This window comes from Alligator sinensis, unplaced genomic scaffold (genome assembly GCF_000455745.1).
Source record: "Alligator sinensis unplaced genomic scaffold, ASM45574v1 scaffold144_2, whole genome shotgun sequence".
Lineage (NCBI taxonomy): Eukaryota > Metazoa > Chordata > Crocodylia > Alligatoridae > Alligator > Alligator sinensis.
The window spans coordinates 1,712,196-1,722,549 of record NW_005841872.1 but is presented as its reverse complement, the minus strand read 5'-3'; the positions used below and the strand labels follow the sequence as shown (position 1 = coordinate 1,722,549).

The following is a 10,354-nucleotide window of genomic DNA, read 5'->3' as shown; positions in this document are numbered from 1 at the left end:
CAGTTCCCTTTGCTAAGGAAGAGCGCCTTCCATTCACAAGCAGCTCTAACTTTACCCTAATGACCAAGTTGATCTAATACAAGAGGTCCCCCTCAGAAATCCTTGCCTCTTCCATCATTTCTGGCTTCTCAGGCATGATACTACCATTAAAATACTTCAAACCTGGTATTAAGATTTCTTGATGCTTTGGAGAGGGAAGATTCCCCCTCATTGGTTCTGCTGACCTTGTGGGGGGAGAAGATCTAGAGGGTAAAGAAAGAGGTATGTGGTTCACCAGGCCAGGGGCTGCATGTGAAGCTCAGAAGGTGGGTGCACCTTAGAAGCTAACTGAATCAGAGGTGCCTGGCTGGCTTCCTGGCAGGCTGTGACACAGGGGTATAAGGCCCCGGGGGGTGGGTGGGGGGGTGTGTGTGTGTGTGTCCATCAGCCTGTAGAGCTGTCAGCCAGCGTAAGCCACTGCCTCATGCCCCACTACCTTGCCCCTGCCAGGTCTTAAATATAAAATCATCATAGTACAAGCACAAAATTATCATGTTTGCTGGAAAAAACTATTGTGCACTGACTAATTACACTGTCAAATAAGTCATTTTATTTACTTTACACTGCTCACTACACCATGCCAATGAGCGAGTGACAACCAGGTAACCAAAGTTGCAGCATTTCTGTATTTCAAGGCAAGCAATGCTACGCAGGGATCCAGGTTCTCTCTGATTAACCCCTCCTCCCTCCCCCCCAATCAGATAAAAACAAGTAACCCAAAGCCCACATTTTAACATGATTAAAACAAAACACCACTACAGATACAAAGATAGATAGAGGTGTTCCATTTTGATCATGGAAAATGTGGATTTTAGGTTACTTTTTTTAAATCTGAAAATTGTTTATCAGAGAACACCAGCATCCCCCTGCTCATAAGGAAGTGCTAACAGCAACCCTAAAAGCACCGAGAGTGACGTAGGTTTTGCATAGGCTGCATTAATTAACTGCCTCCAGCATTATGGCACATTGTGAACGCTTGTACAATTACTGCTCGCACACCCGAGCCGAGCGTACCAACACGATCACGCCTGGGAGCGCGCCCCGCCCCACATCCGACTAAGGCTTCTCGCGGCGCGGGAGCGTGTCCAGGCCCTTGTGACGTCAACCCGCCGGAGGCTCCGCCTTCCGCGCCACCTGGGGGAGCCATGTGATCAGAACCACCCTTCTACCCCTCTCGCCTGGCAGGGCGGGGCCGTGGCTGTGTCATCCCCGCCTCTTCTGTACGGGGCCGTCGGGGACGGTGGCCGGGAGGGGACACGTAGAAGCAGCAGCAGCGGCGGCGAATTCTCCATGGCGGCAGAGCGCTCGCGGGTGCGCCCCACCTGCTCCCTTCCCCTGGCAGCGGTCCTGGGGCCCCTTCCGGCCGGCATGTGACGAAGCGCCGGCGCAGGTAGCCGGGCGGGGGGCGCTACACACCCACAGTGTTGGGGGGCGTTAGGCCCCGCCCCTCGGGTCACGTGGGACGCGTCGGTTGGAACCCCCTTCCCACCCACCCCCGGCGCGGGGCGGGGCCTCGTGCCAGCGTTCTGGCCTCCCCCATGGCGGCCGTTAACGGCTGGGACGGGCCTCATGCCCTGTTTGGCCTGGGGGGGCTGTGAGGGCAGTCTCGTCCCGCCCCGCAGCCCTCAAGGGAGCTTTGGCACCTCGGGGTAGCAGGGGGTCAGTCCAGGTGGGTTGTTCCCAGCAGGGCCTGTGTGGCCAAAGACCTTTGCCACACGTTGCATGTGTGGCGCAACTTGCTGGCCGCACCTGTTGAGTCACTTATTGCGACATGAAAAGGCCCAGCCCTGGCTGTGAAGCTAAGGCTTGAAAAATGTGTTGCAACTCCAGAGCTGGTTTCTATCCAGCTTGCATCCCTGGTGTGTGGCAGCGCCCTGCCTCATATTGGTGGTTCGCAGCCTCTTCCTCTCCCTTCCCCCTCTGTCATCTCTGAATTGATAAAATGGTAGAAAATGAGGGGTGGAAGGGAGCTCAGGTGGTCTAGTCCAAGCCCCTGCTCAAAGCTGCACCCTCCACTAATCTCATCCCAGCCAAGAGTTTTTATAGCTGGGTCTTAGAAACGTCTGGGGATGGAGACTCCACAAGCTCCATGAGTAACGTGCCAGTTCTTGAGTACCCTCGTGAGACAGTTGATTCCTCATATCTAACCTAAACTTCCCTTGCTGCCACCTGAGACCATTGCTCCTTGTTCTGTCATCTGCCGCTACTGAGAACAGTCTTGCTCCATCCTCTTTTGAACCCCCTTGCAGGGAGTTGAAGGCTGGTATTCAATCGCCTCCATCTTTTCTGCAGACTAAATAAGCCCAGTTCCCTCAGCCTTCTTCAGCCCCCTGAAACGCTTTTGTTTTTCCAGTTGAGTGGTACCCCATTTCAAAACTAACATACAGATTACAGCGCAGGGGCCCCGCAGTGGGGATGGACCATCATTCAGGCCTGAGCCTGTGCTGATCTGCTTCTCCTCACCCTTCATTTACCCCCTCGCCTCTCAGGGCACCTTTCCAAATAGTTGCGGGTGCTCTGGCACCCTGGTTGAGAACCACTCAAGTGACGTAATAAAAGTAGGTGCTGTTTGCTCCAGGTCTGCAGGAGGTGGCGGCAGCCTGTGCCCTTTATCTTACCCTGGTTGAAGACAAGGCAGTTGGTAGTATGTTAGCAGGTCAGTTTAAAGCAGGGGCGGCCAGTTATTTCAGGCGGAGGGCCATTTACTGAGTTTTGGCAAGCGATCGAGGGCCGCGTGACAGGCAGTCAGGGGCAACTAAATATTAATTTTCTAAACTTTTTAGGGGCCCCGCAGGCTGGATAAAATGGCCTGGTGGGCCGCATCTGGCCCTTGGGCTGCATTTTGCCCACCCCTGGTTTAAAGGAAGGGATTAAAATCTAGGGTTTAACTTTCCTGCTGTTTGTTAAAGCTACATGATGCGGTGTGTTGCCTTCTATAAGGTAACACACTTGTGAAGTTGTGTTAACTAGCACAAAAAGTCATCTTTAAAAAAAAAAAAAAAAAAAAAATTCCCTTCCCTTTTTCCCCCTAGTAAGGGCAAAGTCAGTTAACAGGTATTGTGTAAATAGAGGGAGTTGTTAGGGGTGTTGGTTGTAGCTGTGTGGGTCTAAGGATATAGGCATACAAGGTTCTTCGGATTAGATGGGACAGCTTTTATTAGACCAACTAAATAGTAGGAAAAATTGTTCTTGGCAAGCTTTCGGGCACAAACACCCTTCTTCAGTCATAAGGAGAGTCTGTGTTTGTGTTTGTGCTCGAAAGCTTGCCGAGAACAATTTTTCCAGCTATTTAGTTGGTCTAATAAAAGATAGCACATTTATCCAAAGACCCTTGTCTTTTTATAAGAAGTTGCGGCTTTTATGCCCTGAACAGCCTACCATTTCTTTTTTTCATAAGACCTCCCTTTTGTTTGAGAGTACTTGCTAGTGACTTAAACGTGACTAGTTTCATGAAACTATTAAAGTTACTTCTTTCTTTGTGGTGCTTTAACGCGGATTCTTTATTTTAAGATGAAAGTTAACTTTTATTTTGGCATTCGGTTTAAGGTGTACTCTTGTAGTTCTAACCCGTATAGCTGCTTCGTAATGTTTGTAGCTTCTAGGTGTGTTGGGTATTTGTAACCAAGTAACTCAGCCACAGCACTTGGAGTGTGCAGGTGTGATATTCTCCCAGTGTACTCCTTCCCCCCCCCCCCCCCCCCCCCCCCCCAACTTTTGAAGGTCCCACTGGGATTTTAGAAGTATGATAATTGCATCTTTATTTTTTTCAATAAAAAAATAGAGTAGGATGTGGTCTGAATAGTGTTGCTTAAAGGTAGCCAACAGACAGGGAATTTTAAAAATCCAGCTTTTGTGCACTTGTTGCTTTTAGGTTTTTTGGACTAATGTATGTTAGATTTTTTTTCATATATTAATATCTGCTTAGTTAACTGATGTATTAAGTAATCAAATATTGTATACCATTTTGAATGTTATGGCTAATTGGTTGATTATAAGTCTCTTATGACAGTTCAAGTGCTCTGATAAAAGTTGAAGAAGATTATATCTTCAGAGGATTCAAGATAGCATTACTTTTTTCCATAAGTAGTTTTATGTGATCTATTTACACATACTGTACATATCTCTCACCATCTTTAAAACTCCATGTAACTTTTTTTTCATAAATAATTAGTACACTTTCAAGCCAGCTGCTGTTTCTAGTCTCCCATGCTGTGCTGCAGCTGCCCTTTTAGAGGCGTCTCTACCTGATACTAAGGAAGGGAGGTGCCATGACTCAACAACAGATGCTTGGAGTGGGATTTTAGTTTAACAGTAGTCTGACTGTTAATAGTCTCATATCCTGATGAACATGTGTACTGAGAATCTTTGCTTTCATTGTTTTTAAATTTACTTTGACAAGGATTTTGTGCATCTGTTAGAGGCTCCCAGTATCAAAACCAAGAGTGTATTAGATCATTAATGCTAGAGTTATATTCAGCCTTTGTTAGAAATTAATGTCATAGTATCTAACTGATAGCAGAAACAAAATCAGAAGCACCAGGATAGCTGAGAGAGATGCTTTGTGCCAAGAAATATCTTAAAAATTGACACATCTGAAAAACAAAGTGTTTTTAAAAATAAATTTAAGCTACACATAAATAAGCTATAACATACACACAGGCCAAGGACAAATATGCTCTGTATTCTGCTCTTCAATCAGTTGTTAAAAAGGAAAAAAAAAACCCAACAATTTAATACACCTTTAATTACAAAGTCATGTATTCAGCACCAGACTCTCATGCCTCTAGTTCTTTTTCTAGGTACAAAATATGGAATTAAAATGGCCTCTGAGTGTCTATATAGTAACTTTAACACACATTTACTTTTAATACATTTTAAAATTAATAGTCACAGGAACATCTGTATACTATGTTACATAGCACAATAAAGAGATGCAACTCCTTGTTTAAATACTCCATTAAAAAAACTCATCCATATTGCACAATACTTTTGGAAATTAAATGTATGGAAGTAAACAGACCTAGTAAACAGCTTGGAAGTTGTACCTGTAGAATCTTCAACTTGTTTTTAGCATGTTACAGTGTAATAGGATTACTTTGATTTGATGCTACTTTACTTTTCCAAGTAAACACTTCTGAGTTATTTTTACAGGTAGATTCTTTAAAACCCAGTCATCGTTTTATGAATGAAAATAGAAATTTTAGCCTATGTCTGTTTTGCAGATTGCAGCATATTGTAGAGATGGTTTGAGCAAGTTTTAAATTGTTTTGTTCTGGTACTAGTAGCAGAGTTTAGCTCTGATGGCACATAATTCAGGTTGGGCTAGTTCGGTGAGAGCCAGCCTTTTTGGCAGGTGTGCCACAAATGAGCCCCGCACCCTCCATGAGTGCCACTCCATTCTCCTGCCCCTGTCCTATTTGCTGCTCTGTTTTCTGCTTCCTGCCCTATCTGACACTGTCTGTCCCCTCTCTAATCTTTTACATAACACACACAGAGGTTGCCCGTGCCACTTGTGGCTGGTATGCCACAGGTTGGCCACCTTTGGGCTAGTTTATCCCAAATTAAGAAACAATTATGAAACTGAATAAATAGATATAAAAGGTAAGGGCATAGTGAAAATATATAAAAATTTTCCTGCTTCAGTCCAAATGTGTAAACTGAAAATGTGTACTGCTTACTTAAATTTAATGCAGAGTAAATCTGTGCCTTTAAATTTGAATTGGACAACCTATATTTTTCATAGGTTGTTTTGTTTTGTTTTTTTAAAGAAAGAAACCTCTGTTTGAATCAGATCTTTCATTTAAGTAAGGAAGTCATCATGTTTTATCCACTTTGCATAAACTGATAGAATGCTTCTTCGTGGAGTTTCTTATCAGACAAACAGATAGAGATGATTTTTTTTTATCCATCTAAAAAGTTCTAGAGTCCATTGTTCAATTGTTATGATTTGGGACCTAGTGAACTCAGTGGCTGCTAGCTGATTTTATGGAGAAAATACAAGCCTGGCAGCCACTTCCATGGGCCAAGTGTAGTGGCCAACAGGCCCTGGTGGCCCCCCCCTCACCACTGATTGGCTGTAATGGCTACCTTGTGGCCCCGCCCCTTGCTGCTTATTGGTGAAGAGGGGTGGGGCCATGTGACAGCTAGCCCCCCACAAAGTTGAGGGGGGATGTCAGCCATCTTAGGCTGCCCATCATGCGCAGCTCCCTGTCCCCCCAGCAGCAGGCTGCAGCACAGTGAGGACTGCTGGCTCCCTCTAGGGAGTCAGCATTTTCTTTTCAGTAAGGTTTTCTTTTGCGGGGGAGCAGTTGGGCATTGCCCACTTCTTGCTAGCAGTGCCGGATTTCATGAAATTGAGTTTTCAGTAGATCCCTAGTTATCATGTAGCCACTTACTCCTTTGTTTAAATGTGAGCTGCCTTCCATTTTACTGAGGTGTAAAAGCATGCACACAGGCATTTACTCTGCAGGAGCTGATTGTATTTTAAGTCCATACCTTGACCTAACCCCTTGGTAACTTGTTCAAGTACCCTGATCCTTGGTATGATTGTTAGCTTAATGAGGTTTAAGTTTGGGCATGAAACCAGAAAAGGTTATTACAAAGTGTTGTAGTACCAGGAACAAATGACATTCTGCATGTTATTTACATTATAACATGGTTAGCATAGATTTAGAGTTAGCTTCCTTTTTTTTCTTTCAGTGTAGTCCATTTGATTAGTGAAGTGGAAGGCAGCTGGCATGAAGTATCCTTAAGATGTCAGAAAGGTAAGCAATCTTTAAGAAAAGAGTGACCTCTTAAAAGTTAAAATTTGGATAGTGGTTCCGTTGATAAGGCATGAAACTTCCTCTTCTGAGACGGGACAGTGCAAGGTGTGAACAATTAATAAATTCTAAGGTACAAGTATGATTTTATGAACTGTCTACACCTTGGATGTTTTCTTCTGAATTCAGTAAGTTTCATTCAAAATTTTATTGGAATATCTTAGGTGGGTCCCCACCATATATTGAAGTTTTTTCTAATTTATGTTTTAGAAACCTAATATTTTGAAGTCATATACCTTTGGAGTTGGGAACTTATTTTGTGAAAACAAAGTCTGTGTAGATAACTTGATATTTACATTCTCTTGCTCTTGCAATGCTACTTTAACTGTTGTGGACTTTCCATTTGCTCTCAAACAGTAGTAACCTTTTGCAGAATTGAGCAGCTTCTGTTTGTGTTTCAGCCATATTAACATTATGTTTCAGCCATATCTCTAACAATGTTAATATTTTGACATGTAGTATTTTCCCTCTAGGTTATTCTAGAATAAAGGAGATCTTGAATGTCTTTTCTATTTTCCTCTGGTTGATCTATAAAAGCAAACTATTTTTCCTTCACATAAAAATCTGAAAGAATTATGGGTAATTGCTATGCTGTGCATTTAATTATCTCTCGTTTCATTTTAGTTAATATGCTGTTTTGGTAAAAGTTTGGCTTAGTTTGATATTCTTTTTTGCCCTTGTTTTTTGAATGATTGGTTCTATACCCAAATGGAGCAGGGATATGAAACTGGACAATTGCCATAAATCTTACTTGCTCTGCTCCTGTAAAAATAGGGGAAAGTGGAACTGAATAAAATAGCGCTTTGCTGCTGTACTGTTACAGGGAGGACAAGCATGTACTTCCTTTAAGGTCTAGGTCAGGCAGCTTTGTGCACTATTGTGTGGCCTACCTGCCTAGTATTTTATTTAGTTAGTTTCTATTCCACCCTGGCCTATTCTTTGCTTGCATTTTAAAGATGAATTAATGACCTTTGCAGTCACACATAGCATGGTTTACTGTTTCACAGAAGTGTTCCAAAATATTTATTCACTCTGTTATCTTACCCCAAAACTTTACTCTTTTAACTGTCAAGGTTTTTTACTTCGTGAAGGAAGCATAGTTCTTATTGATGCTATTGTTTGCCATCTTTCTTTAACATGGAGAAGTGAAGTGTTTACTGGATCATGTGATGATAATATAGTTATAAGGTCTTAATCTGGGGAAATAAACTCAGTGGCAAGTCAATTTTTTTTCAGTTGCACTTCTGTCTGCTTTAAGTGGCAAGTTCCTCTTCCTATTGAATATGACCTGTCTGCTTGGTAACAGGTCACTAGGGATCCTGGTTTTCTCTGATTTAAAAAAAAAAAAAATTGCTGATAAAACTCCAAAATTCATGATTAAAATGGAAGGCATCTATCTAATCTATCTACCAGTTATATCAAGAAAGCATTGTTTATTTACATTTTCAAAGCAATTTGGAAGCCTACCAGTGCCTTAGTCACTATAATAAAATTACATTCTAAATGCCTATAAAATGTTGGCATTTGATTTTGGGGGTTTTTTATGAAAAATTAGAGCTCCCATAGCCCCCCCCTTGGCCCTGCTGGTGCCCCTCACTTCCTCCCACATCCCCCTCAGCCCTGCCAGAGGGAGCCTCCAGCTGCCAGGGCTATGGGGGCCACGGTCCTCAGGCCCGCACTGTTCAACATCTTCATCAGCGACTTGGACGAGGGGGTAAAAAGCACCGTTCAAATTCGCAGACAACACTAAGATGTGGGGGGAAGTGGGCATGCTAGAAGGGAGGAACAGGCTGCAATCGGACCTAGACAGGTTACAGGGGTGGGCAGATGAGAACAGGATGAGTTTCAACACTGACAAGTGCAAGGTGCTGCACCCGGGGGGGAGAGGAAGAACCAGCAGCATACCTACCAGCTGGGGAACTCCCTTGTCAGTGCAGAGGCAGAATAGGATCTTGGAGTCATTACTGATGCCAGAATGAACATGGGCCGACAATGTGGGGACGCAGTCAGGAAGGCCAGCCGTACCTTGTGATGCATGCACAGGTGCATCTCAAGCAAGGAGGTGATTCTCCCCCTCTATGCGACACTGGTCAGGCCACAGTTGGAGTACTGCATCCAGTTCTGGGCACCGCACTTCAGGAGGGATGTGGACAGCATGGAGAGGGTCCAGAGGAGGGCCATTTGCATGATCAGGGGTCAGCAGGGCAGGCCCTACAGGGAGAGGCTAAGGGACCTGAACCTGTTCAGCCTCCACAAGAGAAGGCTGAGGGGGGAATCTAGTGGCCATTTATAAACTAGTCAGAGGGGACCAGAAGGCATTGGGGGAGTTCCCCCGAGCACTACCAGGCATGACTAGAAGTAATGGTCACAAGCTGGCAGAGGGTAGATTCAGACTAGACATCAGGAGGCATTACTTCACTGTCAGGGCAGCTAGGATCTGGAACCAACTGCCAAGAGAAGTGGTGCTGGCTCCTACCCTGGAGCTCTTTAAGAGGAGGCTAGATGAACACCTTGCTGGAGTCATTTGACCCAGTACTCTGTTTCCTGCCACGGCAGGGGGTTGGACTTGATGATCTGCTCAGGTCCCTTCTGACCCTACCAACTATGGAGTGGAGTCCTGCTCCTCCTCCCCTGCTGCCTGGCTGCTGTGGGCTTGGTTGGGGGGAAAGGGGGTAACTCCCTAGCACTGTGTGCACTCCTGGAGAGGCAGGGGGGACCTGTACCCCCAGATCTGTGTGCAGGGTGGGGGCAGGCACAGGCCCCTGCCCTGCTGCCCTCCCTGGGGCCTCTGCAGCCCAGTGGATGCAAACCAGCACTTCAGGGAACAGCAGGGGTGTGCAGGGAAGTTCATTGCTGCTGCAAGCTCTGTGTCACCCAGGCAGGGTGTCCCCATGCCTGTGCAGCAGCAGGGAAGAGCACAACCCTGTCCTGTTATCAGCTCTTTGAAAAACTGCAAAATCTGTGGGTTTCTCCATTAAAAAAAGAAATCCGCATTTTGGGGGGGCAGAGGGGAAGAATCTGCATTTTTTTCCTCTGTTTTCCATGGGAAACGAAAAACCTGGATCCCTGAAGATCATTAGTAAATCTACAGTACTTGTGGCCAAACTATTGCCAGTACTTGCCTTCCTTGTTCCTTTGGCTTCTCTCCTTGTGCTCAATATGATGGCAGCACAATTTGTCATCTGTAATTGTGTGCATCTATCCAATTTCCTCCCCTCCCCCCTCCCCCCCAGCTCCTTTGCTCAAATTTCAGTTAAAGGGTTGATTGCAGGAACTCTACTCTTCAACACCTTCTTCAAGGTTATGGGGATGCTGCATGAAATTATCCTTACAATAGTATCTTAATAAAAACTTAACTCAAATGGAGGAAATTGAACTAAAATATGATTTACCTACTTTATCTAGACATCTGTTGTTCTGTAAAGCTAAACTAAATGAGTTATTTTCAACTTAATTGAAAAGTTGGGTAAAAGAGAAAAGCGAAGAACTTACAT

The 10,354-nt window shown here is 44.6% G+C and overlaps 1 protein-coding gene across 2 annotated transcripts in view; it reads left to right on the top strand.

The window, feature by feature from the left end:
- Positions 1 to 891: 891 nt before the first annotated feature.
- NIPA2 (NIPA magnesium transporter 2) overlaps positions 892 to 10,354 on the top strand; it is a 27,541-nt gene continuing 18,078 nt past the window's right edge. Inside the window, exons 1-2 of one of the 2 annotated variants that reach the window (XM_006017055.3) lie at positions 892 to 1,429; positions 6,739 to 6,803. The gene's annotated coding sequence lies outside the window, so the exon portion shown is untranslated. The remainder of the gene's footprint in view (positions 1,430 to 6,738; positions 6,804 to 10,354) is intronic. The other variant, XM_006017058.3, reaches the window with a different exon arrangement.